A 13,515-nucleotide genomic window follows, 5' to 3' on the forward strand; every position below is an offset into this window, starting at 1 on the left:
GAAGGGGGAAGTAAGAAACATTTCTCTTTTTATTTTTTCGCTTTTATTTGTTTTAAAAGTCTTACCAAGAACTGCTGAAGGCCACAGCTCCAAAGGAACTGAAAAGCTAAATGCTTGTTTTTTCCCCACAGAAGCTCTTATGTGTTGACTCCTTTGGAAAATTCACTCATTTCATTTAAGTGCTGTGACGGAAGGCAAGTGGCTAATGAATTCTGCACATGGGTGGGAATACAAAGAGAGCAAAAGGTGGAAGTGAGGGCTCATGGAGAGCTGCAGCTCTTAGGACAGTGGTATATAAGGGGTTTCCTGAGGTTGTGACTTCAAGGTCAGTCCTAAAGGAAAGGTTACAGAATTGCGGTAGTTGGAGCCTTTTATTTTTTTTCCCCTTTCTTTTTCTCTCTCTTGATTAGCCAACACACAAAGCTTAGTGATGCTTGATGATGTAACACCTGAGCTCTCTTGAAAAGCTGGCCTTTGGCGAGTATTGAGGATGTCTCAAACCTGCTGGTTGCCTTGTAGCAAAGGAGAAGGGCCAACGCTTGTCTGTCCGTTATAGGTCTGACTGCCACAGTTTTTAAAAATTCCTTTCTCTCAAGAAGGAACTAAGTGCTTCTTTGAAGATGAAGAATTACTTATGGAGAAAACACATGACTGTACGGCACTAAGATTTAACATGCAGGTTTTTGGTCACCTCCCCCAACTGAAGGCAGCATGAAACAATTTTTGGTGGAAGCACTGGCTGTGGTTTTTGCAGGGGTCTAGGAAACCTCTTTGGAGCCCGAATTCTTCAGATTGTGCAGAGAAGTGGTGTTAATGAAATGACAAGTCCCCTTGAAGTCCTTGTCCCTTTCTGACCTATTTCTCTACGAGCTTCAAACTTGCTCTACAGCACTGAATGCTGCTCTCCCTCTTATGCTGCGGGTTGTGCCATACCTAAGTGACAGATGCCTTTGATAGATGAAATGCCAGCTTGTACAAAGATGAATACATCTTTCTTCATTTTGATTGTATTTGATTTTTGGATACATAACTACTCATCCTCCTGTGTCACGAGATCCCTTTGTGTGTAGGTTTTTTCAGGTTGCGAAACCTTCTTTTGAGGCCATGACAACTGTAGGGGAACTAAAATTATCTGCTGCAGATTTTGAGTTCTTTGTTTCAAGTCTGATATTAAATTGTCAATAAAAAATCTGATGAGCTGAATACTGGAGGGTTAAAAGTTCCCTTCCTTTCTAAAATGTTTAGCCAGGTTCAGGAAATACTATTGTTGTAATTTGGGGGAGAATGCACAGATATTGTCACAGATTCGACAAAAGTGTCAGGAGAAGAAAGGAGATTATTTTAGCAGAGTGCAGCATTAAATTGTGCTAGATTTTTTTTTTTGTTGAATTTGTTTCTGTCTTACAGAGCTTAATAGTTTTTGTTTTTGTGAGAACCACCCACTCTCCCAAGAGAAAAATGCACGACATGCTGAGCAGAAGATGCACCTGTTTTGCAGGAGGAATAAAATACAAGAACAACAGTACAGAGAGAAATGATAACCCATTTTGTAACTCTATAGACCTAATCTGACACACAATACCTAAATGCCCAGAAACAGAAAATCAGAAAAAAAACATAGCTTCCAAAAACCCACAACCTTTCTCATTTCAAAATGTGAAAGAATAAATGTGAAATGTAGAATACGTTTGTAGATTCAGGGTTTTTTCCTTCAGAGTTTCAAATTCATAGGAATAGAACAAACCCCTCCATATTAATTTCCTTCCAGATACCTATACTTTTTTAAAATAAAGCATCTTCATATGTTGATTAGAAAGTGATAGTAAATAAAGCATTATTGGAATGGTAATATATCTAACAATACTTCAGGCTTGTTTGGACAGTAAACTATTATTATTGATTAGAAAAGTGTACCTTGGATTCAGATATCTGCAGTTTATATAGCCTAATCCATCCAGTCTGACTTTTGAGATGTTTTATATAGCTAGTTCACATATTCATACCTCTAGTCCATATTACAATTGAACTGATGGTAGTTTGAGTGGAAAAGCTGGTTCCTGTTTGTTTTTTTCCAAGGAGAAAGGTAAAGGACAGTGGAAAAAATAAAGAATACACACTTCCTCCCCATTTCATCCCACAGTGGCTTAATTCAAAAAGCCTTTCTGGATCCACTGTTACCATTTGAGGTTCTTCTTCAGAGTTGTTCTTTGACATCTTTAATGCAAGGGAAGAGTATGTAAGTAGCTGTATGGCAAAAACTGCCCAGCAGCATTATGTTCTTTGTTTCACTTGTGAATCATACACCGTAGAAGTTTTCTGGTACTAGAGGTTTTCATGAATGTTCATCATTGCGTGATTTCTCACACAGTTTACGGAAAATGAAGGATTGAGCAACACCAAAATTCAAGACGCGTTTTTTTTTTTTTTTAGATTAAATGATGCATTTTCATTTTTATTTGGCAGATGTGTACAAACTTTCTCACTGAGTAAGCAAGTAGGTTTTGGTCATTTCTGTGATGAAGACTTGTTTTAAAAGATATTTTTAGCAGATAAATCATGCTTTCGTGATAGCAGAGCTGTATTAGAGTAATGGGAAATAAGAGAAAGAGGGACTGGAATATATCTGTTGGCTTAAAGACAGCCCAAGCTTTTGAATTATAGAGCTGTTTAGTGATTATTATGCATATATTTCCTGTGGCAATTGACAGTCGTATTGTACATTCAATAGAGGTTTGGAGTGGATCACAAAGTAATTAGCAGTGTATTAGCAGGAATACTGTGGTAAAATATGGGAAGTAATGTACGCCTCTGTGCAAGTACTATGGGTATCGCATTCCAAGAAAGACAGAGCATCTATCTAAACATCTCACAAGAGGCTTATGCAGAAAGATTGTAGGAGTTTGAGTTGTTAATCTATAAAGGGGAACTCAGAAGCATGTTGATCTTACGGTCAGTAAAAGGTTATGATGTTCTACTGTTCTCTGTTTCTTTCAGAGACAAATAATGAGTTAGCTTTGGGCTAAATAAAATCTAGGCTCTATTTTATAGGATAGCAAGGTAGAGAGCTGAGCAGTGGGTGCAGGTTATTACAAAGTTGTAGAAACCCCTTTGGCACAGACAGTATTAAGATCCATAAGACAAAAAGAAACCAGGCTGGTCCAGGTTCACAGAACAAGCAACGAGTAAGTGATCCATCGCAGCATTGTTTTTTTTAACTTCATTCTTCCCTGCTTTTTTTTGTTTTTCTTTTTTAATGCAGCTCTGGATCTAAACCAAACTCTCATCAAGCACATCTTTCTATATACCTTTCTACCTGGATCAGCTCCCTTTGGGCACATAAGAATGATTAATCTGCAGGAGAAGTGGATGTCTTACATTAAAAGTCTAGGTTTTTGTGGCTCATCCTCTAACCAGAATTGCAAAATAAAGTTAAAATGTTCATGGTTGTGGCAGAATTTGTTTCAAATGTATATCCCAATCGTGATTGTACTGAGACCGTGTAATGCCAGGCATGAGGCCTGAACGCACAGTAAGACATCGGCTCTGCCTAAAGGATATGTCATAATTTCATATGTATATTCATGGATATACACTGGCTTTCTAGATTTCTTTGCTTTTTTAAAAAAAGATGTAATAAAAAAAAAAAGAAAGGAGAACCAGGGAAACACAAACCCTGCAATTTTGCAGCTGTGCATGGTTATATAAAAGTTACTCTTAGTCCCTATCTTCGGCTTTTGCTCTCCCATAAACTGCTCCTTGGCTGGAATAGAGGCAAAGGCACAGACACTGAGTTTGTGCAAGTCATCTAAGGATTCATTGTTGAAGAAAAGTACCTTGAAAAGCATTGAGACTATCCAAGTATGAGTGAACACAGGGAGGTACAATGATCTTGGAAGGTGTATGGAAAAAAAGTCGTAGAGAATGAAGCAAGTTGTCCGAGATCATGCAATGAGCTAATGACAGAGCCACTAATGGGACACAAACAGAAAAGCCTTATTTTATGCCTGTAGTTGTTTTCCTGCTACCTCTAGTATATCCAGAATTTCACTATTGGTCATCGAAGTTCTCCATCACACTTTGCTGCGTCTTGCTGCAGCCACCATAGCTGTGTAATGAGACTTTCCAGACAACTGCTCGAATGACTGTTTTGAGTGGTGCTGTGTGCAGGAATGGACAGCAGATTTATCAACAACTCCAGTGAATATTCTTTGTAGGAATTCACGAAATTCCTTGCTGCTTTACAGTACAAGCAACAATTTAAACAACTGCTCGACTGACTTGTGGATCTGTGGGAATGGAGGTGGCTATTTTTTTTGCCTTTAGTAGACCTTAGATGCTCAGGGCAAAAAGGAGAGGGGTTTTTTTGACCTCCCAATAAAAAGGTCTTCTGTTCATACAATGTTATGGTTGTTAATTTGGGACGTCAGATGGTCTGACTGGGTCATGCAGTAGGTGTAAAACCAATTAGAAAATCTAGTGCCTGTGTTCTTTGCATCAATTATGAGACTAATAATAAATATTAGCTGAAGAATTATTCACCTGTGGATCCTACTGCTATAGCACATGGTACCAGCGATTGGTGACCTCTTCAAGTTTATTATCCCACAGTATTAGGCTGAAGAGCCTCAACCAACTGTAATCAAAACCAGTGGAAGTGTGACTGCTGATTTTGCAAGAGGGCTTTCCTTATTTTCTAGACTGATATTGTGGGTGATTAGGTTGTTTTAATAATGAAAAATCTGAATCATCAACAGCATTTTGAGCTAATAGCTTACCTTAAAGTTGTTAAAGGGAATGACATATGTTGATACTTATGTTTAGCTAAATATTTTTCTTTCCCTATCCTAGTTGAGAATACATTCAGTAGACCCACAGGTGGTGGAGTGGGGAAGGTAGGATAAGAGGCACATGGGTGTTGCTCCCCCACCAGCTGCTGCATTTCATAAGTACCATAAAAGGTGGCCTAAACTTGTCCCCACAACCTGTGATGCTTAAATAATGAACTCTGTTTTCTTAAACCAGCAGTATGATGTTGCAGAGAAATGCATGTACAGAGCTGGGCAGGGAAAACATTAGTTGTAGCGATCAGTTGGAAGACTTTGGAGCTCAAGGAGCCCTGACAACTGAATCATGTATAAAAGTGAGTGCATTCAAGGGTCAGGGATAGTTCAGAGCTATTATTTGGCTGCAGCACCAAAGGGTGCATTCCTGAGGAAAACAAGGTGTCCAGCCATCCTCCTACACCTGGCGCTGTTAGGTAGATCACTCAAATCTGACAGGAGACTGTTTTTTAGTCAATATGGCATTGAGGTGGGAAAGCACCTGCGATTGAACTGGACGGATTTCTCCTCATAGAGAAATTTTGTAATGCGGTTAGAAAAAAATGACTAGACTAGGTGCATTTTCTGTAAACATCAGTGCAAGTGTTCTTCCATCAGCCATAATTCTCTGTTCCTTTTTACCAGTTGTGCACTTCGAAAATGACAATCGGTAAATACAGCTGCTTGTCACACCAGCCTCCCAGGACAGTCGCTTATTTGGTCAGCTCACACTCTGAAATAAAAACAAGATGGAGGTGTTCTTTCTAAGGTTTTCAGTTTGCATGGCATGCAATTAGTATCTGGTTTTAAATGGATTTTTTTTTTACTGGCCAGTGTCAAGTATTTTCTGTTTTATTTCCCTGGACAATCAAATATAAGTATGTCCATCAACAAAGAGGATGTTTTCTATGGAACATCAAGATCACCTCATGATGAGAGAAAATTCCATCCTAGTTTTTATACATTCAATTTTGAAGTATTAATGCTGATTACATGTAGTATGCGTCAAATTTTCAACTGCTGAAAAACTACATCACTTCACTATGGCCAGTGAAGACAAGGGGATTTATACCAGCTGAGGATCTGATGCGGTACTTGTATTGATGCTGCAGAGAAAAGTGACTACATCTCTTGGGCTGGACTTAATACCAGGTGGTGCTAAGCAGAGGTGTTATGAATTGTCTGAAATGCTTTTCTTCAAAATTTGTAGAAATGTTTTGTTTAAAAATCCTCCTGCTGCTTCCTGAATGCATTTACACACATGGTTATGAACAGTGAGAGTTTTATGTTATCACTGAAAATGACTTTTTCCGTTGTACTAACAGAACGCAGAGGGTGAATGTGTATCAGTGTGGATAAACTACTGTTCTCTATTTCCACTCTTATTGAATAGTTTTGTATTTATTATTTTCGAGAACTCTTACTGTTTTGACTATAGAGTAAATTTAGAGATGGATATTTTTATTTTTTCCAAGGTAGTTTAAGTATGTTTAGATTTTTAGATATATTTCTTTAAAAAGTTAAAGGTTCAGACGTATGAGAGGCTGTTCTCCTGTTCTCACTGAGGTCCTTGCAAGTTCAGGAAGACCAACATCTCACAGGTTCAAGCTCAAATTACTGCTCTGTTTTGGGGTATTTTTAAGTCACTTGGGTAGTCACACTGAGCTCTAGTGCCTTCCCTCTTTAAGATTCAGGCAAAGTTATATTGCTTCTTCAAGGTAAGAGAGGAAGGTCCAGGAGAAGACCTTACCTCTGAGCTCCAAGGGAGGGATTCATCGACCTAGTCTGTGACATGTTTAGCCCCTAATACACTTGGATTTCAAAAACCTTGGATGCATCCTGGTCTCTTGTTCTTGTGTAATACCCTATTACCTTGAATGCCCTTACCAAGTTGCTGTACTACAGGAGAGATCCATACCCTAAAATTTGCCTCACTGAGGAAGAATAAGCCAATCAAAAATTGCTTTTCTTTCTCTCGCTTATCTCCCTCACACCAAAAATTTCACTGCTCTGCATTCCCTGTGCCTCCTCTGTCTTCTCGGATTTCTAGGCTCTCAGAGGGTGCTATGAGAACAAACAAATTGTGTGAGTATCCTCTGTGCTGGATGTTCTCTGCACTTTGAGAATTGGGGTCTGCCTTCTCTGTCCCCACCATCTGGAGCAGATATGTGCTTTGTTTGAAAATGGGTTTGAGAAGAAAACACAGGGGATTTAAAAACTGGAGATGGACTGCTATCTTGTACGTGTTTTCTAAGGAATCCAAAAGTACTTTTAGACTGCTGATGGAATGAGGTGAGACACCTTTACCCAAAGGACTTCAACCTCTACCATCTCCAGCGTTGTTTAACCCCAGCCTGGGTACAGTTTGAGCCAATTGCTGGATATAACATGAAATGTATCTCTGTGTCCAATTATATCGGTTTGACTGCCCAAAGTAATGACAGCACTATGAAAGACCCCTACATTTGCTTGGTGAGGGCTTGGGTAGCCATAATTTAATAGCAAAAATACGACTTTCTGGTTCATATGGATAGGGAAGGACTAAAAGGTGCTATTCTGCTGGCTCGTGGGGTCAATTGGATCTGATTTTGCTAATATCAAGTCACTGTGGGGAATCAAATCCTTGAACAGGACAGTCAGTCAGTGTCCAGATGGCAACAGGAGTTCCTACATCCAGCTGGCCCGTGCTCCTTGGGACCACTCCAGCATACGCATGATCCATCCCTGGCAATTATCTTGAGCTGCATAAAAAACATCTACCTACCTACCTAAATTGTGTACAAAAGACTGTCCTACATGATCATTTCTGCATCTGCAGGAAGTTTCTTCTTACTGCTTACAAGTGACTGGCTTAAAACTCTCCTCTGACTACTTGCAATCTATGTAGAGTTGGATCAATTTTGCAGCCTTGGAGTCTCTGGAAGGGCCATGTTCTCCACTCCAGATGTTAATCAGCACATTGAAACATAAAGGGACTTGTCTGGGCACAGCAGGTCTTGCCTGGAGGAATTCATGGAACTGTTCAAATCCCACATGGAGAGCACCAATTAGTCAAATACTTAATTGAGAAAGGGGAGTAGGAGTTGAGTTGATCAGCTTCTCTTTGGTTGGTTCACTACTTCAAGTCAATCTAAGGAAGCATCTAAGTAGATGCCTAGGTGCGGAGTTTCTGCATCTCCCAGGGAGAGAGAGGTCCTTCTCTATATAATGGTAACAACAAATTTAGTCCATTATAAAAATGTCTCTACAAAGCAGTGAATCAAAAATAGAGGAAAAATAATGGCACATGTTCTTGCTTCTTATCCAGCTAGATAGCATCTATGATTCATATAAAAACTACCTGCTCATATTACTGAATGCTAATAAGTAATTTAAAAAAAAAAAAAAAGTCCAGGGATTTAAGCAAGCATCTGAAAAGCTACTTTTGACAATAGTGGAAAAACTACTGTATGCCTTAAGAGTACTGTTGAGGTACTGGAATAAGTACGTCTGTCATACCTTTTCCACTCCTGGGCATGCCTATCTGACATTCAGATTATGAGGCATTTCGGTATGTAACCTTATGAACGCAAAGGAGTGTGAAGGTCAGGAATGAAAACTATTGCCCTGGTTAAAAGCACCTCAGATGATATTTGTCTTAATTGTAACATTTATGGTATTTGCTAATCTCTCAGTAGAAAGGTGGGCTATCAAGAAAATAGCCTTCCCAAAGGAGGAATATTTAAAATCTAAGCCACAAATGCCAAATTTAAACACAAACCAAAACCCCAACCATTAAAAAAACTAAAAAACAAACACAAGAAAAGAAGATTGTAGACAAAGCTTTTATACTTTTATCCTAATTCTATGCTAAAGCACAACAGCGTTTTCTTAGCTCAAAGTGCAAAGATTCTATGACTTAAACATAATGTGTACTCCCCGTATGCGTTACAAGTAGGCAGGTGTGCAAGCCTTTGCTTGCACTCGGGTTCGATTCGCATGGCCACAGCGTGAAGCTTTCACAGTGAGCACAGAGCCTGTGAAGCCCTGTGCTGCAACGCTAGCTGACAGCCAGCTGGAGTGAGCGCATAGATGTGGATCACTGTAGTCCAGTTATTTTTCAGTAAATACTTTGGGCCTGATCCAAACTCTGTCAAAACAATGAAAACCACCTATTGGTTTTGGCGTGGTTTAGGTGCAGTTACAAAGCTCTCACAATTGCTGCTCTCCCTTTGGATCCCCCTCGTAATGACAACCAGGGAGTTGGAAGGAAGAGATTCTCTCCTTGTCTACTACTGCCGCAAGAGGCTCACAACTGGGGTCAAGCTCACAGGCAATCTCTGAATCTGTATTTTTACTAATTCAGAAATACTTGGGGCTGCAACATACTCCCACTGAAGCCTGTGGCAGTTTATTGTCAACTGAAATAGGAACAGGAAGCTCGATGCTCGTGCTTCTTCCTCTTCATTGACAAATTTGACACGCAGGCTTTCTGCATCAAGCGTACTATTTTAGATAGAGAAGAATTATAATACATGCTAATGAACTCACCCACACGTATGCACGTGCTTTAGGCATAGTTATTGGATTGCCCACTTAGTGAGTTAAGAGCAAGAGCTCTTTGGAAGTTTTTTTGTAAAGCTGGAGATGTGGCATCTTGCAGCAGGGTGACTGAAGCGGTTGAGAGTTTACGAATGCCAGACAGAGGTTACCAGAGGGGAGGCTGGCAGCCACACAGAATAAAGCAGCTTCTTATGTCACTGCTGCGCCCCGGTCTGTCAAAGGCTTAAGTGGATAAAATTGCAAGAGAAAGTAGTATCCTTCTGTGAGTTTATGCAACAATTCTGGGATGCTTTTATGTAAAATGTCCAGAAATTGAGTGCCTTTACCTGTTTAATTTATTTTTCCAAAGGAGCAGCAGCTCAGAGGAGCTGGGTTCATCTATTCAGATTAAAGCATTGCTTTACATTTCAAAAGGAATGGCTGAAAATGTAACCCACCCACATAGTAACAGGTAATGGTGCCTTGATCGTGTCACCTGTAACTGAGGTCTTTTTCTACCAAGGGCTTAGATGTCTTCTGCTCCTCTTTCTTTGCTGTTCAGCGCTGCACGTTTGGCCGCCGGCTCAGCCTGCTGTCTGCAGAAAGCTTCCTGCACTGAAGTATTTTTCTGAGTAAAATCTGACTTTCTTGTTAAGAAACGTAGTTACTTGGGGTTTCAATGGGATTTTTGTGGGGATGTTTTGTTTGTTTGTTTCTTTGTTTTTTAGAGGGATGCCCTATATCTTCTCTGGTAGTATTGCAAAGTATTTCTTTATTTTGGATTTATCACGAGAGACTTATGTTAAAATGTTACTCTAACATGCAATTAGCAGGATCACTCTCTGTCATTATTTCTCCTGCAATATGAGAAAGACATGAGAGAATTTTTTACCGGTTGCATAGAAAAAGCAACAAATGCAACCTGTCGCTCCGGTCCAGCCGTTTATGTGGATGCTATGACAGTGGAGCGGTACGAATGCAAGTATGTATATAACTTCATCCCATGCTGAGTCCCTTCATAAAGCAGGTCATTGCAAACTGCAGTTAAGTTACGTCAGTGTCAGGTCCTTCTCCTCTGCACAGCACAGACTGACAGCACCCCGCGTCTTGTCTTCTGTGGCAGCTGGAGCCAGCCTCAGTGGATGTATGTCAGTTCACACCGGCTGATCAGCTGTCTCAGAAGCAAAACCAAACAAAATAAACCCCAGGCTTCTCCCGTGTTGGGAGTTCTGCCACTGCTTCAGCCCTGCTTTGGCTGGCTTTAATGCCAGAGGAAGTATTTGCTTCTAGTTATTTTTGTGCAGCTCCCTTAAAAAAAAAATAAAAATTCATTCAGCGTAATATTTTACAAACCTCTTTACTATGCAAACAGTGAAACCGGTGCATGTAGCAGATTGCTCTGCTCACTCCCCTCATCTACTGAGCGCTTGGTTGCATCGTGCTTAATTATGAATGGTCTCCGAAAAGCCCATTTTACTGTACTATGAAGTGACTCATATCACACAGAAGCTCTGACAACTCGCACTGGGTATTGGAGTCACATGGCGCTGTATTCGTCGGTGACTCATTTCATATTGTACTCGGTGCCGAGATCTGACTCATATCGAACTGTGCGAGGAGCTGACTGACATTGTACTGGTCTGAAAGCTGGTTTGAATCGGGATGACTCACCCCAGAGTGCATTAAATAGTGATTCACGTACCGTTTCCTATCGATTCCGATTGTCGCGATTCACTTCAGGTTGTACTACGCTGGCATCTGGCTGCTCTGGCAGGGCAGGCACCGCGGTAGCTGCCCTCGGCTGTAGCGCCCAAGAGAGCAGCGTCAGCCAGGAGGAGTGTTACCAGCGTCAATTTAAAGCTGAAGTAAGGTCAGAATTTGACTTAGCACACTGTCATTTCGGTCATGACACTCTCTGCACTTCTTTGCTTCACCTGGCTATGACAAATTTTGAAACGTGCCTATAAACAGGAAGTTAAGAGTCATGAACCTCTGGCTAAATACTCTGTTATTTCTGAATGCTGGGAGATCTCCGCAGTATTTCCAAGACCTGCTGCCTCGTCGGGATAACTTTTAGTGATGAGAAGAGGGGATGAATTTTTATAAGTGACTGAGTACTGGTAGATGCTTCAGGTTCATCAACTTGTGACCTGGGCTCCAAGAGACACACAAACCTTGTACTCTGACAACTCCTTTCTGGTACTTTAGGCTGAACTCTCAAAAATCACTGCTTGCTCTGAAAAATGTGCACTGTTCTGTCCAAGGGATAAAAAGAGGTGTGTAACAGCCGAGGCGGTGCTTCCATGATTAACTACTTGGGACCCAAAATAAGTATTGATGGGGGGGGTGGGGTAGATAAGAAATTAAAGGGGAAATAAAGTAGCCCTTCTCTCATCTTAGAGCATTTTATAAAACATAGTGCTAGTTTCACATTCAGTTGGCTCGAACACACTCTTAGTTTAGAAAGACGCTCCTAATTTTAACACGACGCTCCTAATTTTAACCTGACCACAACTAGGACTCTCCTAGCTGATAGTGATTCAGTGCTTCGTTTAGTTGTGCTAGTGGTTACTGGTGTTTGGTCCCGTAGTACAGCGATAGCGTAATCGGCACCACGGCGCAGAGCTCCGCGGAGCGCTGGAGCTGATGCTGATGTCCTGCCCGTGCAACGGGCACAGAGGTGCAAGCAGACTCCTCACCGTGACGTCATACCGACGGCACCGTATGAAAAGTTTTGATCTTACATTTTTCAAGAGCAAAAATGAAATAATGGAACGGTTGCATCAAGTTAATTACATCGGTATTAAATTACTCTTACTGGCATGTCCAAGGATAATCTTATTTCACTTTCTGCCGTTGTGTCCAATTTTCATTACCTGCTTTTTCTTACCTACTGACGCTAACTAACGACAGAGCTCAGGGAGAGCTCTTTCTCCCACCCGGGGATGCACGATGTGGCAGGCTGATACTGGAGGAGTCTATATGGAGACACTTGCTTGTTGCTACTCATCTCTCTAACTTTGCAGGGGAGCCGAGGGTCCCGAGAACGGACATGCCGCGGGACTCCCTTCACGGAGGGGCGATGGATGCTGCCTCATCTTCATCCTCACTCGTGAATAAGAGGAGGAAGGGCCCGTGGGAGCGCGGCGGGAGCCGAGCCCAGGTGTTACCCGCGCTGGGGCGAGGGAGGCGGCGCAGAGCGGGGCGCCATCCCGCCTGCGGGGCCGGGGCATCCCGGTGCTACCCGGGCCCTGCGTTGGGGACCCGGTGGGAGCGGCGCCGGGAGCCCGCGGGGAGCGAGGAAAGCGCCTTTTGCGCCGGGTCCCTCCGGTTCCTCCCGGGGAGGGCGGACGCGGCTCCTCGCCTGCCCCGGCCGCGGGGGCCGCCGCTGGCAGCGCCGCCCGTCCCGTCCCGTCCCGTCCCATCCCGGCCCGCTGCACCCGGGGCGGCCCCGGCTGCGGCGCGGGGGTCGCGGCTGCCCGGGGCGCGGGTCCGCGGTGCCCGGCAGGCGGGACCGAGTGGTACTTACGGTGTCGGCGGCGGGGCTCCGCCGGGAGTCCTCGCCCGCTTCCCCTCCGCGGGTGGGCTTCGCTCGCCGTGGCCGGAGCCGGGGGGGAGCGAGACCGGCAGCCCACGCTCCCCGCCCCGGCCCCGGCCCGACGGGGCGGGCTGCCTCCGGGCCGCCCCCGGCGAGGCGAGCACCGGGGGCCGCCGCGGCTCAGGGGCGGTTCGCAACGGGAGCGGCCGCCGCAGCGCCCGCACGCCGGCGGCGGGCTGGGGAGGGCGCGGGGGGAGCCATGGGGCCGGCGCCGGGGGAGAAACGCCGGAGAAACCGGCGTGCGAGCGCGACTGAGCGTGTGCGTGTGTGTGTGTGTGCGTGTGTGCGCTCGGGGGGGGCGTGGGAAGGGCTTGGAGAGGCGGCGGTGCCGCCGCGGCGCTCGGTACCGGTGCTTTAATGTTCATAGGTGCCTTAAATGAGAGCCGTGCTTATAAACCCGGGACTGGAGCACGCCTGCATTTTAAGTAACCGCATCTTCCCTCCCTCCCCGCCAGCCGCCTCCTGTCTTCAGAGGCGCCCAGCCCAGCGCCGCCGGGCTCTCTCGCTCTAGCGCCCCCCTTCCGGCGGGGCACGGCGCTACCGGCTGCGGCAGCGGCGCAGCGCGGCCCCGGGGGC

General features: G+C 43.8%; 1 protein-coding gene across 3 annotated transcripts in view; it reads right to left on the reverse strand.

Annotated features, from left to right (window-relative positions):
- Positions 1 to 13,515, reverse strand: part of RGS20 (regulator of G protein signaling 20) — a 39,965-nt gene that overhangs the window by 8,004 nt on the left and 18,446 nt on the right. Inside the window, exon 1 of one of the 3 annotated variants that reach the window (XM_087735693.1) lies at positions 12,871 to 12,967. The exons of the other annotated variants lie outside the window; for them this stretch is intronic. The gene's annotated coding sequence lies outside the window, so the exon portion shown is untranslated. Of the gene's footprint in view, positions 1 to 12,870; positions 12,968 to 13,515 lie in introns of those variants that run through there. 3 annotated transcript variants of the gene reach the window in all.

Source organism: Nipponia nippon, unplaced genomic scaffold (assembly GCF_047370975.1).
Source record: "Nipponia nippon isolate SJK-2023a ecotype South Korea unplaced genomic scaffold, ASM4737097v1 scaffold_1, whole genome shotgun sequence".
NCBI lineage: Eukaryota > Metazoa > Chordata > Aves > Pelecaniformes > Threskiornithidae > Nipponia > Nipponia nippon.